Source organism: Strix aluco, chromosome 1 (genome assembly GCF_031877795.1).
Source record: "Strix aluco isolate bStrAlu1 chromosome 1, bStrAlu1.hap1, whole genome shotgun sequence".
NCBI lineage: Eukaryota > Metazoa > Chordata > Aves > Strigiformes > Strigidae > Strix > Strix aluco.
The window spans coordinates 18,672,871-18,695,286 of record NC_133931.1 but is presented as its reverse complement, the minus strand read 5'-3'; positions in this window follow the sequence as shown (position 1 = coordinate 18,695,286).

Sequence of the window (22,416 nt, the reverse complement as noted above, 5' to 3'; positions counted from 1 at the left end):
GAAGCCTAAGATCCTTTTTGCTGTTTTTCATTAGGGACCTTACTATGCTTTTATAAAAATAAAGATTTTGTTGTAACAAATGCCCCTGAAAGGTAAAAATACATTGATTTAATTATATCAATATGTAATGATATATTGATATAATGATATATTGGTATAATGATATATCCTTCATATTTTATAACATCTGAAATCATCTGAGGCACTAATATAATTTACAGTAATAAATGCAAACCAAGTCATGCATTATTTCTTTTGTAGTGCTAGGTCATAATCCTAGGTGAAACTTAACAGTGGGAATTCTTTTTTAGCAGCTTATTGATATTAATTTTCATTCCTGTAATGTAGCAAGCTATCCACTGTTTCTCAAATGGGAGAAGGAATTGTGTTCTCTTGAATTAATCAGAGAGAACACAAGAAGAAATATGTTAAGTCAACTCAAACTCTACAGTAAAAGTTTGATGATGAATAACCTCCAAAACCATAATACTTGTTACAGTATCACTTATATGACATTTGGAGCTAAGGGTCTTCCTGGCCTGCATGACCACTATGTAGATAAAATGTAATACAAGTTGTATTCTACAATTAATCATCTTTTTTAAAACCTGAAAGACATTTTATTACATGTATTTATCCTATGAGAAATAGATGAAAGGTTTGGGTATCTATGAGTTTAGGGTTTGTATGCAAATATGTGGTTTTGCATGTGTAGACATGCATTTCTTTATTGATATTAAAAGAAATAGAACCTGATATTTTCTGCAAATTGTCTAATCATTCATAATTATCATTACACTGTTTTAAGACAAACTGCTCCATCACAGCCAGATCTCTGAGTTGCCTTATGGTGCCCTAAGGAATAATTTTTATTTACCTAATTATTTCTTTGTTTGAAGGAGGAAGGGAGGGGAGGGAGACTGACTTACTTTTTTTTTTTTTTTAATACTAGAAACACACAAAATACAAACAGGCTGTTGCCAGTCAGCTAATAAATGGGGCTCTAACTTTTCAGCTCTCTTTTTTCTTCCATTAGTTCCACAACTAATTTTAGTCCTCCTTCAATGTACCTAATTTAAATGGTATCTCTGCAGTACACAGGGAAATATAATGAAGAACTGCACGAAATTTAAATGCACTCATCCAAATCTCCATTAGGTATAAGGATCTCAGATATGAGTGCAGTGTATATATGGGAAACCTGGGGAGCATGTTCAAAGGTGTGGGAGAAGTTGAACAACCCTTGACTGCTGCTGCTACGTCTGCTACGGACGCCAGCACAAGAGTCTAATCCAAAAGTAACAGTAAAATAAATGCTAGGACTATAGGGGACCAGTGACTGGATGTTTTCTTATAATTTTACAAGTCAACATTTCTTTAGGTACTGACTTTCCCAAAATTGCCAGGGAAACTAGATTTTTTTAAATGATTCTTTTATCTGTGAAAACTGCTGTGTTTGAGTTAAACTGCCCTTGGAATGTTTTCAGAAGTAGTTTGGGAAAGGACTTTTCAGGCTTATGTTTTTGGAATTCAAATTGAGTGCCTTTAAAGAAGCTTGATTCTTCCAACTTGCTCAGGGTAGGCTTGGGAGGGAGATAAACTCTCAAAACTAGCTTTGCTTCTTTCTCATTGTTTAGTAAAGCACATGTATATACAATTGCTGTTAAACGGACAAGGGTATTCATGCCAAGTATTAGGTCCCATGTTGCATCCTGATCCTGTGACAGAGATTTTAGCTCCTTCTTGAGTGCATCAGTGTAAACCATATGGATGTATTAATATCATTTAGAGGAGATCAACTGCTTCTACATATTGAGATTACTTGAAGTATCTTCCAGCTGATGTGTTCCATATATCGAATATATATACAACATACGCAAGCATCAACAGGTAGGCACTGTGGATCACATGTAGGTTACAACCCCAGAATAAAATCTGGGCTTTTTTAATATTGTAGTTTATATTCATCCAAAGGAAAATAAATATATGAATAAACTAGCTTTAAAAGCAAACACCTAATAATTACTCAATGTCATTAATTTAGTCTATTCTGGGGGTTTATATAATATCCAAACTCAAGAGATTTTTTCCTTTTCTTTTAAAGAGAAAAAAAAGTCTGCTGAGACACATAAATCCTGATTTTTTTTCGCAAATGTCACTGTGGCATATCATTCAAGTTCTGACAGTTTGAAGTTTGAACTGAGATACTGAATTTGGAAGAATAATAATTTTCCATGAGAAATAAAAATAGCAACTTTCTAAAATACTTTAAAAAAACTTTTTGTATACTTAAGATCTACAATTACAAACTGATTGAAGGATATAACATTAAAAAAGTGCCTGATATATGTATATGCATAAATGTAAACAGTATCTGAAAGGATACAAATACCTGATCCTACAGAAGGAAAAAGTTGAATCTAGGAATTGAACAAAATTTCCATGGGGTGCGTTGACCCTGGCTGGATGCTAGGTGCCCACCAGAGCCTCTTTCTCACTCCACCTTCTCAGATGGACATGGGGAAAGAAAATATAATAAAAGTTCATGGGTTGAGATAAGGGCAGGGAGAGATCACACACCAATTACTGTTGTGGGAAAAACATACCTGGCTTGGTGAAATTAGTTTAATTTATTGCCAATCAAATCATATTAGGATAATAAGAAAGAAAACCAAATCTTAAAATACCTTCCCCTACCCCTTCCTTCTTCCTGGGCCTAACTTCACTCCTGATTTCTCTACCTGCTCCCACTGAGTGGTGCAGAGGATGGGGAATGGGGGTTGTGGTCAGTTCATCACACGTTGTCTTTGCCACTCATTCCTCCTCATACTCTTTCCCTGTCTCCTGTGGGGTCCCTCCCACAGGAGACAGTCATCCATGAGCTTCTTCAGCATGAGTCCTTCCCACAATCTGCAGTTCTTCATGAACTGCTCCAGCGTGTGGTGCCTCCCACGGGAGACATTTCTCCATGAACTTCTCCAATGTCAGTCCTTCCCACGGGTTGCAGTTCTTCACAAACTGCTCCAGTGTGGGTCATTTCCTGCAGGTGCAGTCCTTTAGGAACAGACTGCTCCAGCGTGGGTCCCCCACAGGGTCACCAGTCCTGCCAGCAAACCTGCTCCAGCATGGGCTCCTCTCTCCATGGGGCCACAGGTCCTGTCAGGAGCCTACTCCAGCGTGGACTTCCCATGGGGTCCCAGATTCCTTCAGGAACATCCACTTGCTCCGGAATGGGGTCCTCCACAGGCTGAAGGTGGACATCTGCTCCACTGTTAACCTCTATGGGCTGTAGGGAACAGTCTGCCTCACCATGGTCTTCACCATGGGCTGCAGGGAAATCTCTGCTCCAACACCTGGAGCACCTCCTTCCTGTCCTTCTTCACTGACCTTGGTGTCTGCAGAGTTGTTTCTCTCAAATATTCTCACTCTTCTGACGAATGTTCCTGTTACTCAGGAGGTTTTTTCCCCTTCTTAAATAAGTTATCCCAGAGGCACTACCACCATCGCTGATGGGCTCGGCCTTGGTCAGCAGTGGGTCCATCTTGGAGCTGGCTGGCATTGGTTCTGCTGGACATAGGGGAAGCTTCTCACAGATTCTCAGAGAAGCCACCCCTGTAGCCCCCTGTTACCAAAACCTTTACATGCAAACACAATACAGTCCATTATGTATTTTATTTACAATTGCATATAAATGTACTGAAAAATGGTTTTCTGGGGGATATGAATTTAAGTTCTGAAATAACACCAGAACCAACAGAAATATAGAAATTGGGATCTGAGAATTACAAAATTGGTATGAATAAAATCCAATATTTGTATTCATTTGTCTCTTTAGTTATTAAAAATGTACTCTGAAATTCAGATGCTTCTTTTTCTATGAATATTTTTTGCTATGTTTAATTTAAAATTAAACAGGAAAAAGATTAGAATTATTTCTTATCCTTCTACTCAGCAACAGGAAGAAAAATTACTTGCGTTATGACAGACCTTCTTTCCTAGCATGTTTTTGCTGAAAGAGAAGGCTAAAATGTCTTAATAGTTACCTGGCTCTTTCAATAAGTTTGTTCAGAAAAGATATGACAAATACTTCAGGATTTACAAAGTAGAAAAATAAAACAGAAAATTTAAGAATGAAAACCAAATTAAATCTAGATTTTCATTCAAAGTAGAATAAATTTATGGAATAAAGTGTCAAGTAAATCTAAAGCAAATGGAATTTAAGTTGAAATAAATAATACATAATGATAAGTAATATTAAGGTTTTATATCCAAGAATTTGTGAAGGTTGATTAACAGCAAGAAGAATGTTATAAGTGAACCTTGTAGACTCTCCTAGATTAGTGTTGTGATTGTAGTATTTGGTTTACTTTATAGTTCTGTTTTTTGATGCAGAAGAAAGAATCAGGCTATTCTACTTTGCAAATTCTATTTAAATGTAAAATGTATGTTTTATCTATGACTCTTCATCATGTTTGATAACACTAGAAACTTGTAAAACATTGTAAAAGAACGCATAACATGACTGAAGGATAGAAACCACATCTTGACTTTTACTTTTTGTCATTGACATTTGTTAGTTTTTGCAAAAAGGACCTGTATTAACCTATAAATGCTTCCTGAACATTCACATGTCAAATTCTGTCCCAATATAGGGGTTACAATATGGTTTTGCTACGAAAATATAACTCCTATTCACTAGCTCATCCACTAAGCAAAGTCTAGAAACTGTAGAAGTCCATATATTCTTTGTTCAGATGCAGTGGTTTGTAGAAGATTATAGCCTCAGACAATGCTGATCTGTCCTAACGTTACTCTTTAGCATAGATGAAATAGCTTGAAAATCACAGATGCCTCATGGCAGGAGGCATCTAATTAGAAGGCATTCAACATCATGTTCTTATCCTATACATTCTACTGAAACTGGTGTATCGTTGCAGATGAAATAAAAATAATGTGTCCAAAACCATTGTACATAGGACAATTAATTATACAGCTGAAGGAGGCAAAAAACTGTCTTCCACAATTTAGAAACCAAATTATCCCATTTATATATATTATTATTTCATTAGTTGTGTTTGCATGCAATACTAGCGAACAATTTTGAAGAAAATAATAAATTCTCAGAACTAGATTATTTTCCTTCTGCATTACTTCACTAGTAACAGAAATGCCATGTTCTTACCTTGGGTTGAACCAAGTGAGATCCTACTTATGCATTTTGTGACAAGTAAAAATGTAAACTTGAAAGAAACCTGAATATAAGCATTTCGGGCACAGTGGCCATTTCTTATCCAATAAAGCAATTATTTTTTTTCTCCTTGAAGTGAGTGCACTGTAAATGCACATGTATACAGGCACACATTACACCACTGGTTATAGTTGCAGCCTGCATGATTAAATGTTAAGAATATTTCTTTAGTTATACTTAGGTTATATTGCTAGACTCTTCAAAACATAAAATATTCATTGCAGAAAGTAACTCTCACTTTAACTGAGACTTGTTAAGCATTGTGTCAATTAGGAATGAATTCAAATCTCTCTCCTCAGACTCTCAGTGAATACTCATTTTCTTCTTTGCACTATAAACTCTTCTGGGTAATGAAACTCTATTTAGACAACATGGAGGAATAAATGGAATTCAGAAAATAAATGAAACAGTGAGCTGTAGAATCAAACCTAGTGTTGGCTAATATCTTTCTAATATCAGTACTGAAGAAAGACAGTATGATAGTATTGTACCACTTCTTATCAGCCTTAACCTTGTTGTAGCCATCTTCAAGAAATAAGACGACTCTTGTCTTTGCCTCCTCTGTTGATGCCATTAATGTCATTTTCAAGGGTTCAGTGCTTTGTAAACTCTCTATACAGTTAAATCATAACATCAGAGGGTTATGTTAATGAAAAAACACAGGTTTTTTTTGTTGAAGAAATAAATCACAAACCACTGACCCTTCCTTCCCAAAACAACCTTCTCAAACTTTCTATGGCTGACATCCATTTAGTATGTCAACCTTCATGATTCAGTGTATTTTATATAAATAATAGTTAATAATGAATACAAATTAATCTGAGATCTAAATGTGTTGGAAATTAACATTTTAAAATTAGGAGAGTACTACGTAGTGGTGGAGAGAATTTTTTTCAAATATGAAATTAAATTAATTAGGAGAAAAATTAAGCTTCACCCCCATTTTATATGTCATAATGAGAGTATTCAATATTTTTTCCTCTAAATATTAGGTCAATGAGAACTAAGAAGGCTTCCATAGCTTTCAAACTGATCAAGAGAATGATCATCCAGTATTCTTTTAAATATGAACCATGAAACTCTATATAACAGATACTTATTGTATATCTGTTACAAAGGAATTTATAATTAATGTTGAGCTAAGATGAATTGTATACAGTGCCTAGCTCCTATATCAGTTTTGTACTTCTTTAACTGGACATTGTTGACATTGTTCCCTTTCAACTTTTTAAGAAAGAAACTTCCAATGCTCATTTACAGCATATTGATATTGTGTAAAAGTATCATCTTCAAGAAAAAAAAAAAATCTTTAAAAATTAAATAATTTTTTCTTGGAAGTGTAAGATAAAGTGATAATGAGAACTGATTTTTTTAATAAAATAAGAAAGCTATAATCAACTCAAAATGAATAGTGTCTTGCAGATAAAGGATATGTTTTTGTCTGAGTAAGATTCATCTCCCTACTCTGTCCTAGCCACTCAGTTATATAATTGACCTTTGTTTCCGTTTCTTCTGTCTACTGGAATGTCTACAAAATAGATAAGCATGATTTTTACTCTAGAGATCTTGAGATTATATCTTGATAATTAAAATACTAATCTGAAATATAGAGAACCAAATTCTTACCGACAATTCACTTAGGATGTGATAAATCTTTGAGACTGAAAGCAAGACTCATCGTTAATTGACATTTCTGTGATGTTTTTTCCTCATTGCAAATTCTGCTTGTATCAGATAAAGTTACTGCATCTTTCTTTCCTGAAGTTTAGAATACTCTGAAACTCAGATTGTCTTGATGCTTCATGTATTCTAAATCTGGTGCTTACAAGTAGCTGTGCTAAACACATCCTTAGGGAGTTTACTAGATGTGGGCCTCAAAGTTAAGTCAGAGGATCTGCCCAGAGGAATATGGAAACATGTTCTTGTGGTTTAGTTTGACAGAAGATTATCTCTCTCACCAGTTGCCAAGAAAAACATATAGCATTTAAAGAAGCATGTCTTTAAAAAGACAGGATATTGCATTGTTTTTAGGGACTTTACAATTTACACACACATGCAAACAGGTCTCTCAGTCGACCTCCAGACTCCATTGCCTCCCTGGCAGTTGGACTGGACCTTCTGGTCTGGTGCCTCTTGTCCAGGTGCCTCACTCCAAGAGACATATGCACACTCCTGACTCCCAGGCCACATCACCTACTCACTGACTTGTCTGACTTGATCTCTGCTAGTGATAGTGATCACACCCTGACTTGTGTACCCACACTCACTTCTGCTACTGGCACCAGAGATAGATACACAACAAACATGCTGGTCCCTCTGATCCACTCCCTTTTCTGCACTTAAGCCTCCGTACATGCACATGTGCACAGAAGAGAGTCCCTCTCCCAGGAAAAGAGTTAGAAATGAAGTTTAATTAGAAGACAGGTCTGACTGTACTGACCAGAGCAGGGCATTGTCGGACAAGCGTACTGACCAGCACACTGTTCACAGGTGACCAGACCCTTTTATCCACTTGTCACTTTATTATCCCACGCTTGTTCCTCCCCATCCACTTTGATACCACGTTTTCCTTACCTTATCTTATCCCCAAACATCCCATAATAAGTCTTGCACAATGCCAGAATGCCCTTTCCTGGTATCTTATAATGAGTGTTGTCCCACAAGGCAGGACCCCTCAGTATGTGTGGTGCCCAGAGACTCATGGTGCTCGGTCTCATCTGGCCTGTGGGGCTGATGCTCTCTTGGACATCCCTGGGGGGCTGGGGCAGGGGATCACATCTCTGACTGAGGAACTGGGTCTCCCTTGCTGATTTCTGCCTCTGTGCTTTTCTCTGTGTGTGCATGTCTGTGTGGAGAGCTGCCTTTCATGGTCTGATCAGTCTCCCATGATGGCTCTCGTATCTGCCTTTCTTTGTTCCTTGCCTTTGTTGTTGCTTGCCTCCTTTATGTGTGTGGAGATGATAATTTTGTCACATAACCTAACAGCTGTATTAAGCCTTCATTTTCTGGACACATTTTTGATTGATAAGCTGACTATCGTCTAACCTCAAACATGTAGAGAACATGTAGACGCTGCCAGTCTTGGAGATCCGCTGCAACTTTCTCCCAACTAAATGACTGGAAATCATCCTAAAATACTTGACTCCATACTCCAGACATAACAGTGTCATTACAGTCATATTTAGTGAAGAGTGAAAGACAGAATTCAGACTAGAACAGTAAGCATGTAGGGTAGGAACTCCGTTAATCAGTTGTGGTCAACACTGTATGTAAAGTTGAATGAAAGAAGAGAGATTAGACAATAATCTGTAGGGTAGAGGAGATTAATTTTCTGAAGTGAGAGCAAAAAATTTTTTTACTGAAAGGGTAAAAAACTTGATGAGACTTTAGAGGTTGGGATGAAATGAAAGATCAGTGTCTGAAAGAAATTAAAAGCTGAGACTGGCTCTAGATACTTTAACACAAAAAAAGTTTGAAAAACAATATGCAGGAAAAGGAGAAATGAATGAAAATAAGAGGTAAAATTGCAAAAGAATAAGAAGTCATTAAACTAAAAAATTTAGATTAATTAATCTATTTTAAAAGTATCTGAAATAAAAGGTTCAATGTCAATTTTTGTAGTGTGTTATAACAGAGAGTTCCTCCACTCAAAAACAATCATGAGGATTATATCATTAATAAATGAAATTACCACACTGTATTGCATTGCCTTCTAAACATTCTGAAACAATATAAAAGCCATAGACATGCCAGATATACCTGTACTTCTCCAGCCCTTAATTACTGTACCACTTGTCTTAACATATTTTTTCATTAGAACAAAGTTTATGTTCTTAGATGTATTGCTTTGTTAGTCTGAAGTGTTCATGCCAGGATCATTATTTCTTTTAAATGATCCCACTATTTCATTTCTTTAGGCTCCCCAAAGACAAATGTGATTTGTAGCACATACACCTTGAATTAGAGATAGAGATTTATTGTTACTGGTTTAGTTCTGGGGATTGTTGTGTCTCTGTTGCAATGTATCTTTTTCCTCTTGGGGTAACCTTTGATTTTTGTTCTGTTCACATTGCCTATTATATTTGCTGTTATTTACTTAATTTCTTTAAACCTTGCACTCATTCTCTTAGTAATTCAGCAATGGTACTCCATCATAGATAATCATGTAAACCATTTCTTGCATTCCACTGACTAAGTCAATATATACTATATGTAATGCATTCAAGTTACCATGTTTAAAGATAATTATACCTTTTTCCACTGTAAATGAGGTATTTCAAATGTTCCTTGGTGATTTACTATGGAGAGATTATTCTTAAAAGGCTTGATACATTTCTTCATTTATGGGTCTAATCTTTAATTATTTTATACATTCATTCCTGACAAAAATTCGTAGCATATTTACAGTGCAAAACTATGTTCTTGCAGAAAACCAAACCCACTGGCAATTCTTTGAAAAACAGCAACAGCAGATATTGTATATTTAAGAGTACAAAGGGACATAGCTGCTTGGAGAAAGGTAAAAGAATATTCATCATAAGGAAGGAAAAATAGAATATGTCTGTGAAATGTAATGAAATGAAGGAATAGAAATATGTTGGGAAAACATGCAATGGTGCTAAAGAACATTTTCTCCTGACTTTTAGGGGCAAATTTCCAAAGCCAGCCTGCAAAATTAACGGTAGTTCATTCCCAGAGACTGAAGCCAATCCAATAGAGGAGCAAATAGCTTACCCTAGGTACAAGGGAGGTAGGTAATCAGAAATCCTTGAGACAGACAGACCTGCAGATGAATGATTAATTACTTGCTTGTTGTCAAAGACTGGCAAGCTTGAAACTAGAGTCCTTAATTTGTCTATCAAAGAAAAATTTTGCATTGCATAGGCAATATTAAGTTGCTGATATTTCTTATGAATCTCCTGACAAGCTCCAGGTTGTCATAGCACTCTGCATGATATAAGCCCCAATATTGGGGATGAGATTACAACTCTCAAAATGACCAGTTATAAAAACACTAGTCACCTTTTAAAATCGTGTTCCCATGCTTATACTATTTATATATCCTAAGTATCTTGTGTAAATCAGACAAGAAATTAGGCTTTTTGATTATCTTTTTTTCAGAAACCAGTGCAATGATGGATTTATAATTCTCAGGGAAAATTGATGAATCAAAAAAGTTTTAACTGAACAAATTTAAACACTTTCCCTTAATTAATTTTTGTTATTTTTATGTGTCCATGTATTGAAACCCACTGAACATACATATATACAAAACGATAACCAATTTAATTAATCTACTTTCCTTTGTTCTTCTTTTTTCTGTGACATATGAATCAATGGAAAATTGCAGAATACCAGGTGCAGGCTCTCTTGAAAAGTCTCTTATCAAGTCATCATGAAGTTGTGTCTCTCAGATAAAGGTCAAGGACAGAAGGAAGCAGTGAGTATGCAGTATGGAAGCAATCAACCCTTACATTCATTTAAAAGCAGGACACCTTTAAAGAACCATTAGCAGTTTGTCACAAAATCAATGAGTCTGATTCTCTTTTCACTAGCACCAATATGAATTGGGAGTATCTCCAAGTTTATGAATGAAGTTTTATTGGCATAAGTGTCAGTGTATGATGAGCCTAGAGGACAAAATTGTCAACTGGTTTCTGTTTGCCTAGCTCCAGTATCACACTCCAAAGGAGACAAGCACACGTACATGCTCATGCATGCATTGGTTTAAATTCTCCATTCCCTTTTTGTTTATTTAGATCCTAAAATAAAACCATTTCTGAAAGCATTAACTTCACTCATTACTTTTTTTTTTTTTTTTAAAGACTTAAATTTGTCTGAAATTTAATTTGTTTCTACAAGGAATTTTTAGATCTAAAATATGAAGATGGAAAATTTTTTTCATAGTTTTGATACGTTCTAGTTCCGCACTTTTTTATATAGTGTAATTATAAAAATGTACTCAATTTACATCCAGTTGTTGAACACAGAAATCTCACTGAAGAAAAGTCATTTTGCCTTTTAAAACTTTGTTCCTTTCCCACTGCCCCTTCTGTGTGACTGTTATTTTTCCCTTTCCATGATCAGACTTGGATAAATAAAATTGCAAGGGCCATGCCCTCAGAGAGTGACAAGAAATAATACTTTACTGACACAGATCTCATGGATTTCTTTAGATCAGAGACATGTTATGTTAGGTACCATGATCAAACATCCAAAAGCAATGTTCCAGGCCTAAACTGTTCTCAGCAGATGGTTCCAGGGCTGCAAATACTACTATATTGATAGACACAGCGATGTTAACTGTTATTGAAATGACTGTCTTATTTGTTAATTACTAAACAAAACTCAAAATTTGACAAAATATTGCTCTTACTGACTTTAGTGTTATGATATGCAGTGACTGCAGCTCTAGACAATAGATCTGACATTTCCACAACTTACTGAGTAGGTTTTGTGTTTGGCTCATAGTGAAAGGTCTCATGTAAACCTCATCTTGAAAAGCAAAGCTATGTGCAACACTTTTATTTTAAAACATAGAAACTTGCAGTTGGATGGTAATGGTGAAAGAGGAATAAAGAAAAACTCAGTTTTAAAATAAACACATGCTTAAACATCCCTAGTAGAGATCAGCTAAATCTACATAATACCAGGATGCAGTTTACTGTTCATATCTATCTATGTGGTAAAAACAACTGGTGCAAGAAAAAAAAAATAGTCAAACTGGGTAAATGACAAAGAATCATAACAAAATTACCTATCTTTTTTGAATTATTTTTCTTATTGTTTGATATATCAGTATAAGGCAGACCTATAGTCACTCTTTTTTCCAGAAGAAGGTGACACTGAGAGATGAGATAAGAGCTTCACACCAACTTCAGAAAACAGAAGTGCATCCAGGGAACAAGTATAGGCATACTGTATCACCACCTGGAGGTGACTATAGAGAAAGCTGAAAGAGATGAAACTTTGAAATTATATATCTCATTTGGGAGCCCAAAATAAGTATGTTGAATTCCCTGCTCAGTATCATTAGCTGTCATACTATCTCATCGTGTTTTGGCATGACGTAATCACCATACTAGAGCATATATGATTACATTCCATACAAAAGCAATTATGACTAGGTCAATGTGCGAGATATACTGTTAAGAGACATGAGACACGGTTTTACAAATATGGTCATATTCTGTAGTACAGCTCTGTAACACATTAATCTTTTATACACTCAATTGCTACAGAAATGACTGAATATAAATGTGAAATAACTGCTCCTTTTAAACCAACTGCAAACATAAACCAGCAGCGAGTATGCCCTTTATCGTATCATCTTAATTCTAAACCTAACCTTTTTGTAAAGAGCAGATGTTTTGTGGGATTTTTTGGTTGGGCTTTTTTTGGGGATGTGTGTGAATTAAATGGGGCATCAGAATTAGTATTTCAAAGACTTTATAGTCTTGTAAATAATTTTAATCTTAATTAGGTATTAACTAAATATATGTTCTTATAGCCTGTGTGGTCTGCTTAAATCTGAAGTAGAATATTGGAGAGTCATTGAATATACATTTTCTTGCTTCAGGAACTGTTTATGGTTTAGATTCTATATTGCAAAAACAGAGGTTCTTACAGATGTTCTATTTACTTTCTTGAACCTGATGCAAAGTTATGCAAGCTTATAAATATTTGTCCTGTTGAAGTCAGCATTAAAGTTAAGCATATTTGAATTTCTCTGCAGGGGTGATGCTTTGGGAATTATCTTGAAATATCCTTTGTACTAGTGGTCCATTGCATTGACCTGTAGTGCCACTAATCTCACTAAGACTCATGGAGATGTAGAGTTTCAGGTGCACTGAGCTCATTACAGAGCTGTAGGGTAGAAACTCCCGTTGTTTTCCAAAAGCTCACATTACCTTCAGTGGGACCAGGACATTTTTCTCAAAGTACAGGTTATTCAAGGGAAAACAAACAAGAAAGTGAAGCATCTAAAACTTAATCTAAGGATATCCTTGTTTAAAAAAAAAAAAAAGTTTCTAAACAATTCTATATTTTAAACAATCTACATTGAAACTTGTCTCATAACATTTGTATTTAATTTTATTTGGTATGGTATAATGGCATTTTTTTTAAATGGAGAAAAATAACATATGCTCAATACTCCCAGGGTTTTTGTCTTTTTATTTAATTTACGAAGTAAGCATGGTCATAGATAAGTTTCTAATTTTCTTCTGTGCTTCAAATGTTTTTTAATACCTGAATTCCAAGTACCTTGCTTGCACATAAAAGACATTTTTAATATTAATGCAATTCAATGATAATTTATTTTAAAGGTTAAATGTTACTGTTCACTGAGCTCTTGGTAGGCTTCATGTAGTGGCACAAAATCCCACAGCATAAATTTAAAGAGAGATGAACTCCTATTTTGATGTGAACACAATTTTTCAATTTAATGCCATCAAATCTAAGGAAACAGCAACACAAATCTTAAGGTAAGAGACATACACTAAGGAAAATGAGACAAAGATTGTTCTTGTTCACTTGGTTTGTCTTAGTAGTAACTAAGTTGCTACTTAGTATTAACTTCAGAGAATTTTCTTATATAAAATAATAATTTAGCTACTATAGTAAAAATTTTCTCTGTGGAGATTATTTCAAATAAAGTTTTTCTAATCCTGTTCAGGCAGAGATACATTACATCCTCTTAGTTGCAAACAGGCGGTTTGTGTTTATATTGCCAGCTTGATTATCTTTCTTATACTTTCTTAGTGAGCAGGAATTTTGGATCACACTACCATAGTGGTAATATATAGGTGAGAACACACTACTGAAGTGGTGTCCAATGAATCCTAACATTCAGATATTAAACATAGCCTTTTTTAATTCTCTTGAAGGTAATAATACACGCAAACAAAAATAACCATCCCAGGTCAGAAGAAATGTGTGTAGTGACAGTTCTTACGCTGCTGGTGTTTTATGTTCTTATCAGACATCTGCTCCATAAAGACCTTACGTATTGGCACAGCTTTCCTCTCTGCAAAGTTTCGAGAGCTTTATGGCTATATGCTACTGAAGAAAGAAAAGAACAAACCAAACCCTTGGAACACGTAAAGCACTTGCTGCAACTTCCTAGGCAGTACAGAAATTTATTAGGTTATTGATGTGCTATGTCAGGATTTTGTAATCACTTTTGACAGGCATATGGTCTCCATCAAGAAAGAGCTTCCACTCATTGTACACAGGGCTTGGGAGGACCTGCACACAGGGCTTTACAATGCTAATTAATAATTTAAGAAGGCACATGGAATTACTCCTCAGAGGTTTTCAGTGCATTATTCGTTCTCTGTTGTCTGCACAGGGGACCTAAATACTTTGCTCCAATGATTCAAATCATTGCCTTTGACTTATGTGATTACTTCTTGGTCTTTGCAGCAGTTTAAGTAGGCTCCTGTGAACTCTGAGCAGGATGTCCGTTTTCAGTTATGTATCATATGCCTCACTGTTTTTCACAGGACTATATGGATAAATCATAAAACATACTTACTAAAGTAACAGAAATATTTCACAGTCAGTGCTGAGTAACAACAGAGTACCAACTCTTAAGAAGACAAAGTGCGGACTAAGACTGCTGCCAGACTAAGTGCTTATTACATATGTAACTTTTTATTTAATTGCATAATTATGCTGTCATAACGCCTGAGCTGATCATAATCACAGACATTCTCAGTTGTTTTGCTTAGTACACTTCTATACTTATACAGATGCTGTGTCAATATAATCAGGAAATTATGTTATTCTAGGACAGAGGACATTTGTCCAACTTCAAGTTTAAATGTGAACATGCTCACTGAAGCATTTGCAAAACAGTTGTAAATTCTGCACAGCTCTTAGTTCTACATTAATGATTGTAGAAAGTGAAGGTTCAGAATTACTATTTTAAATTTAAGTGGAATGCTCTTTATCTTAATACAATACAGATGTGAAACAAAGTACATAGTCTAATTAGGGAGAAAAACAGCTATCTTCACTGACAAAATTCACACTCAGAGAAACATGGGTTCTTTTGGTCAAGCAGATAATAGACTTCTGCAAAACTCCCACAATGTGTAATCTGAGGGTGGGGAAATGTTTTACATTATAGATAAATATTCACCAAAGTAATTGTAAATCAGTTCTGTAACTGTATTCTTTTTAGAGCAGGCAAAGCTCAGAAAGACATGTTTTGCAGAAACCTACATTTTCCATTTATCTAGCTCTTTTTTCATTTAATTCTGCATCTCCTGCAAAAAAAAAAAAAAGGCAGGTACTGCATCAAGCATCACTCAGAACTGATTTAGAGAAACAGAAGGTTTGGCTGATAAGAAAGTACTGTGACTAAGGCCTGAAGCCAAAAGGCAAAACTGCAATTTACACTTTCAAGCATGGTTGGAAAATCTACTCTTTAATCTAAACAAAATAATCTTCAATTAATTTTAATCACATTAGTCTCATTTAATCTTCATGCTCAGGTTAAAAACCTGTATTTATGACCTAATTCTCAGAGGTGCTGAGCATTGTCATTTACAGTGTCTTTCATTTCATCATAAATGCAGTGGAATTATCAACCCTTTGTATTGAAAAGTGGTATAGGGTTACAGCTCTTACAGCATCTCTGATTTCAGTAATCGCCCGTTGAGCAGAGTGGAAAACACAAACACAGAGTTTTGGGACCTGTGTACACAAACAGATCCAAGCTGCTCTACTCATGCTCCAAACTGACCAGATCCAAGCTGTGTCCAGCTTGGAGTTGCTGCAGTTTCGTTAACATGAGGCCAGCACTCGATCCACATGCTACTGTGGCTCTGCAGTTTCCAGGCTACTTGTTTTAATCTGGGTGGCTCAAAAGCACCCAGGAGCATGTGTCTGTCTTTAGCCCTGGTACCACCATCACTGACAACTAAATTCAGGTGGTGACACAATGTAGATATCCCTGTTTTCTATACATGACATCTATTTGTTACAAAGTGTACTGAAAATATGCAGAAAGTACAGAAAAGGTGAATTACTGAATAACAAAAGTCCCACTCAGGTTTCCTCTGTATCTGCAGAGCAGTTCAGCATGCAGCATGCAGGTTTGATTATAAGATGGTATATGATGGCAATATTTCCAAGATCTCCTTGGCCTCCTGAACAAGGAACTTTGTGCAAACCACACCTCCTGAGTGTTTATGATATGATGTCCCAAGTAATTTCCACGTGGGTTTTGTGTACGTCTTTGTACTTAAAATGTTTTAAAGCTTAATGTCTGGTCAGTAAAATTAAATCCACACTTCCAGGGAGGGGGCATCCACTACTTCTCTGGGCATCTGTCACATCCTTCTTATGTCACCATGTCCTTCTTATGTTGAGGAACCCAGAGCTGAATGCAGTACTGTGGATGGGTTCTCACAAGAGCAGAGTAGAGGGGGACAATCACCTCCCTTGACCTGCTGGCCACACTTCTCTTGATGCAGCCCAGGATACAGTTGGCTTTCTGGGCTGCAAGAGCACACTGCTGGCTCATAGTCAGTTTTCCATCCACTAACACCCCCAAGTCTTTATCCACAGGGCTGCCCTCAATTCACTCATTGCCTAATCCATATTTGTCCTTGGGACTGCCCCCACCCATGTGCAGGACCCTGCACTTGGCCTTGTTGAACTTCATGAGGTTTGCACAGGCCCACCTCTCAAGCCTGTCAAGGTCCCTCTGTTTGACATCCCTCCCTCCAGTGTGTCGACCGTACCACACAGCTTGGTCAGCAAACTTGCTGGGGGGGTGCACTCAATCCCACTGTCCATGTCGCCAACAGAGATAATAAACAGTGCCAGTCCCAATACTGACACCTGAGGTATTCCACTCATCATTGGTCTCCACTCAGACATCAAGCCTTTGACCACAACTTGATATGATTTCCCACTAAAATATTTTGCCTTTCTAAATCAACAAAGCTGTAAATTTAACAAAACAATAAATCTTCAAGGTTGCTATCCATAAATCCCTTATCAATGTTATCTGCATTCTTGCAATGAATCGAACATGACCACTATCTATGGCGTAAACAGTCAGGAAATCCAACAGTACAGACTGCATATCAAATTTATTGCTACCCTCCATAAACGTCTCTATCTCATTACAAAATGACTGTCACAACATGGAAAAAATCTATAATACAGAAGATGGGAAATGTAAAATGGAATTTCAAATTTAGAAAATGCTAACAAAAGTTTAGATTACAGGGTGAAACTGTCTTTCACTAGTCTCCAAACTGCTGGCTGTGTCCCACTAGACAAAATAACTCTCTGGAAACACCTTTGCTGTTTCATCTCATGGAGAAAGGACATACATTCCAATATTGAGACTGGGATTCAATCTTACTCTGCACATGACAGAACAGGACCTCATTTTAATTGGACAGATCCTAACTGACAGATACAGGATTAATGAAGATAAAACCACAAAGATGATGAACAGGATTATGAAAAGTAAGTATACCTGGAGTGTATGTTTCAAAGTTTTTATTCACCATCTGTCTCTTCTCATTTCAATTCATCCTATATCACTCATGTGACCCCAACAGAATGGAGTCAGACATTGGTCTTCAGAGTCCTGCCTGACAGAAGAGTTAACAAGGGGAACCAAATGCCTTTGAGCCCTTCTAACTCATGTCATCTTACAGAGAGGGGGCATGTATATTTCACTACTGCTTTAATCCTCAGTGTATTTTGGGATATGGTTCCTTAACTCTGGCTTCTGGCTTTTTTTTTTTTTTCCCCCCCGTTCTTACAGAACTCTAATTGGAAATGTATAAGGCACTGTGTTTTCTCCTTAGCACAAACAGGGAAGTGCTTCTGGATCCTCTCATATGGAAATAGTCTAACTGCCACCTAGAAAAAGAGTTAATCACTCTCCTAGAATCTCTAGAGCACTGATCTTCTGTGTTAATATCTTATTTGGTCAACTATGAACAAGGAGAGATTTATTTATTTACATTTGTTTCTTATTATGTTTTGCCATAGAAAGGCAAAGAGGTTTTCCTTTTCTTTTCCTGAAAGGAAGCTTTGTTTTCTCCTATGATCCAAGGATGTTGCATATGAAACACATGAGACCCTTCACATATACATGAGGTCTATCTAAGGCTATATAACCATACGTTCACAATGGTTTATGATCTTTAAACTTCAGTTATGATTTGGCTATCTCACATTAAGCTTCAAAAGCTGAAAGTTTGGAGCACTTTTTCTCATAGGAGACATACATAGCTTGTGCCTTAAAGTGAGCCTACAAAGATCCGAAGACTGTATGCATTAATCACCTGAGGATACCATTGTGTGATCCTGAGGAAAGCCCAGGAAACAAATTCTGAAGATCTACTGACCTCCCTGAAAAATTTGTTGATAAGCTTGTCTAAATTTTAAAAATCATGAAGACAGGTAAAGCATACTAAGGTACCTTCCTAAAATATCCATTCTTGAGTGGATTAAAAAGCATAGATAATATGCCCACAGGAGCTGTCATGTAGAGGGAAGCTACTCATCAGATAGTCACATTGTTCTGTCTCCCAGATTTCAGCTCAATTTTCTTCTCACAGTTACTGTATTAAGCACTAATTCTGGGTACTGCCTAGCTGTCCACTAAATAATCATCTTCCATCTCCCAAAAGTAGACTGCACTGCCATCCCACAGCTGCTTATTTTTTCATTAGGCAGGTTTATCTTTTAACCGGATACTAAGCACAAGGCTGAAGCACACATGGTAGTAGAATCCCAAATAAAAAGAACAGAAATGCTTACACCTTTTTCTTCAATGCTGTTATAAAGAACACACTTCCTGAAAATTTTGTTGTAAATATTTCTCAGCTGGTAGGACTGGGTCCTGGAACTCTATAAAGAAGTCTTCTAATTTATGAATTGTGAGGCCTGTGACGTGAACTAAGAGTAGGAGTATGATTTCCATCTAAAGCAGTAGTGTAATTGGAGAATTTTTCCTTTGTTGCAGTAGGAACAGTGGATCGCACAGTGGATAGGACAAGGCAACAGTTCAAAAAACACAGTCAACATATATACCATGGTTGAGCACATGCTTTGAGATAAATTTTCCTCATGTAGAAATAATAATTTGAGGAGTAGCATGCTTTGGCAGTTATCTCAGATGCAATTGCATCAGAGCAGTTACACTGCAACTTTTGCTTCAATGCATCTCAGTTTTAGATAAACCAATTTGTGTAGACATGCCTCAAGAGGTAACCATATGGTAAGTTTGTGAGGCTATGTGAACTACATAGTGGAAGTCTCAAAAATTCAGGCCATTCTTCAAGTCACAGCTGTGTCTTTACTTTTAATAGTCATCATTACCTTCATCATCAAATGCTCCAGGCTTCAGGTGCTTCTGTTTGGTTCTATGCTGTTCTTTGACTTTATTTGTACACTTAGAGCCAAGTGTAAAGGAAGCTGAGGAACCTATAGGTATTTAATTTAGATCAAGGAAGATAAATAAATGTTAGTTTCTTGCTAATTAATGTAGGTGGCTTTGAAATAATAATCTTTGTTACACACAGCTTTTTTCTTTTTTTTTAGTATCTATTACATGGACTTTAAACATTGGTGCCTAAAGGTCAATAGAGTTTCTCAGTGAGAAATTGTTAATTTGGAAGTGTTTGTTGACAGTAATTGCTCAACACCTGACCTTATGCTTAAAGGAAAGAAGTAAGAACGTTATGCTTAACTTTCAACAGTGAAGTTATGCCTTCTTAGCACCTCTCTTTTATTGAAGCAGAACATAAAATGTAATAAAATAAAATGTCTGACTTCTAAATCAACCATATCCAGTGTGCCCAGTACTTCTGGAAGAGATTCTATACACACCATTTAAAGCGTAGCATTCACTTCCCTGGATGGCAGCATCTCTTTTCAAATTCCTTGTGGGTTCCTATGTCTCTGTGACATATAAAAGCAAGAAGAGTATGATAAGAAATCAAAGGGTTTTATACTTTGACCTTGATGAGTAACAGTGTTCTCCAAAGTTCAGAAACTGTAGCTGTTACAGTTTAGTCTATTTTTGAAGGAGTAAGTTGCAAAATGTAAAAGGAAATTTTTAGTTATCAAAGCAGTCTGAATCAAACAGAAAGATGTGGTCACCAAAATTTTGATAGGAGAACTCATGATAATTTTATGGAAGGGATTTATGAAGATATATTCCAATAAATGGGAGAACAGTTTCTCCTTTGAATTTTCAGGTATCCATTGTTTTTGGTATCTCTAAGTTTTGAAAAAGAGAGTATATATTTTCAATGGTACAGTAACCTTAAATCTCAGAGTGTCTACCAACATGATTGCCAGTATGAACCAAGAGAAAAAGCAGTTCTCCCACCCTAAGACTAATTAATTGATTTATGCTTTTTTCCTTGTGTGTTATTATTTTCCTTTTTCTCCAAGGACTGGTGATTAGTCATACTTAGAAACAATACATATGGATCTGATGTGATTACTCTTTCCATCTTCATCGGATTGATGTTTTGAGGTAAAAAAGGAAATTGTTAATCCCCAGCTCAGATTGCCAGTTGGGTCTTTGCCCTCTTTTGTAGCACAGAATGTGTACATATCCTAAGATCACCTTGGAGTTTGTGTTAATAGATTCCATTCTGAGAGTTTAGGGTACTCATGATGCTCGTAAAGTTTCTGCTCTCTTCCTATAGCGTAGTGTAGATTTGGCTTCTGGTGCTTTACTGTAGGTCTTTAAGTTGTCTCCAGGGTACAGGGAAGTTTTTCTGTGCACCAAGAAAAGTGAAAGAGGCTATTCTGGATATTGTGGAGAACTTTCTCAACAATTTCTTATTTCCTGGTTACTTGTAATGAAGTAGACTGGATTTCATTATTCAGGAGACTCCCTTGGAGCCCTTTCTTCCCAAATTCCTAGTTCCTAAGTGCAAAATAGAGCTGTCTACTACTGGTAATGCAGAATGCATCAGCCAGAACCAGGATAAACAGAAAAATTGAGAACACACAGAGAAACAGAGACTAGATGGGTAAAAATGATCTTAGGTATGTGAATGTTAGTGACTTATAAATTCACTAGTGTTATTTATGAAGCAGACCAAAGCAAAACAAAATAGCTATCACCTAAAGAAAATATCTCAGAAATTAGGAAAAGAACTTTAATTAGAATTGCATTTTTTTTCTATTTTGTTTATTGTTGATATCATAAAATGTTTAATTTAAGATATGCAAATGAGATTGTAGAATAGAACTGTTGATATGAAAAGCCTATCCTTGCTAGATACCAGTAATCTCTTTGGTAGTCATAGGTGATTGCTTGGAAAACTGAGTGATATATCTGAGTGTTCTCATATATATCATGCATGGTCAAAAATACTTTATCATTTGAGGCCAAAGAAATTATCACTGTCTCTTGTTTTGAAGAGATGCTGTGAAACATCAGTAGCACCAGATTAATGGGACTTGCAGACTATGTTATTACTACATCATATTTCTTTTTTAACTAAGTCTCCTACTACTTCCTGCAAATTTCAAGTATAATTCTATATACAACTTCCTGAAAAATGTTTGTAACAGCCTGCAGCAAAAATGAATCTAAATCTCTTCAGAAATCAATATTAAAAAAAAAAAAAAAAAAAGAGGAATAATAATTTTGTATAGAACATGGGATATTATTTGTATTTTTAAAAATCTGATTTAGCCACCAACATTCAAATTGTGTGTGCATATGACTGCTGCAAATTCAATAATATAGGCTTATACAGATTTTTTCCAGGTAAAGTTGTGTTTGTCATAGATAAAAGGCTGAAGGAAAAATGAAATTTCATAGTTCTCTGAGGGCTGAATCATTGATTTTGACAACAAAACAATTCTTAAGCATCTGTTCTGGTTTAAGCTCAGAGGGCAACTGAGCATGATGCAACCACTCACTCCCCTCTTCCTCATCACCACTGAGAAGGTGAAGTAAAAGACCCAGAAACTTGAGATAAGGACAAGGAAGGATGATCTCATACTTTAAGGCACAGGCAAAAGACAGACTCCTTCCTTAGGAGAATAAAGAAAAGGACATAGATTTAATACAGACACTAACAACAACAACATTTAACAGACAGAGTAAGACCTTGAGAAGTGTTACCACATCTTGAAAACACATTCCCCCATCC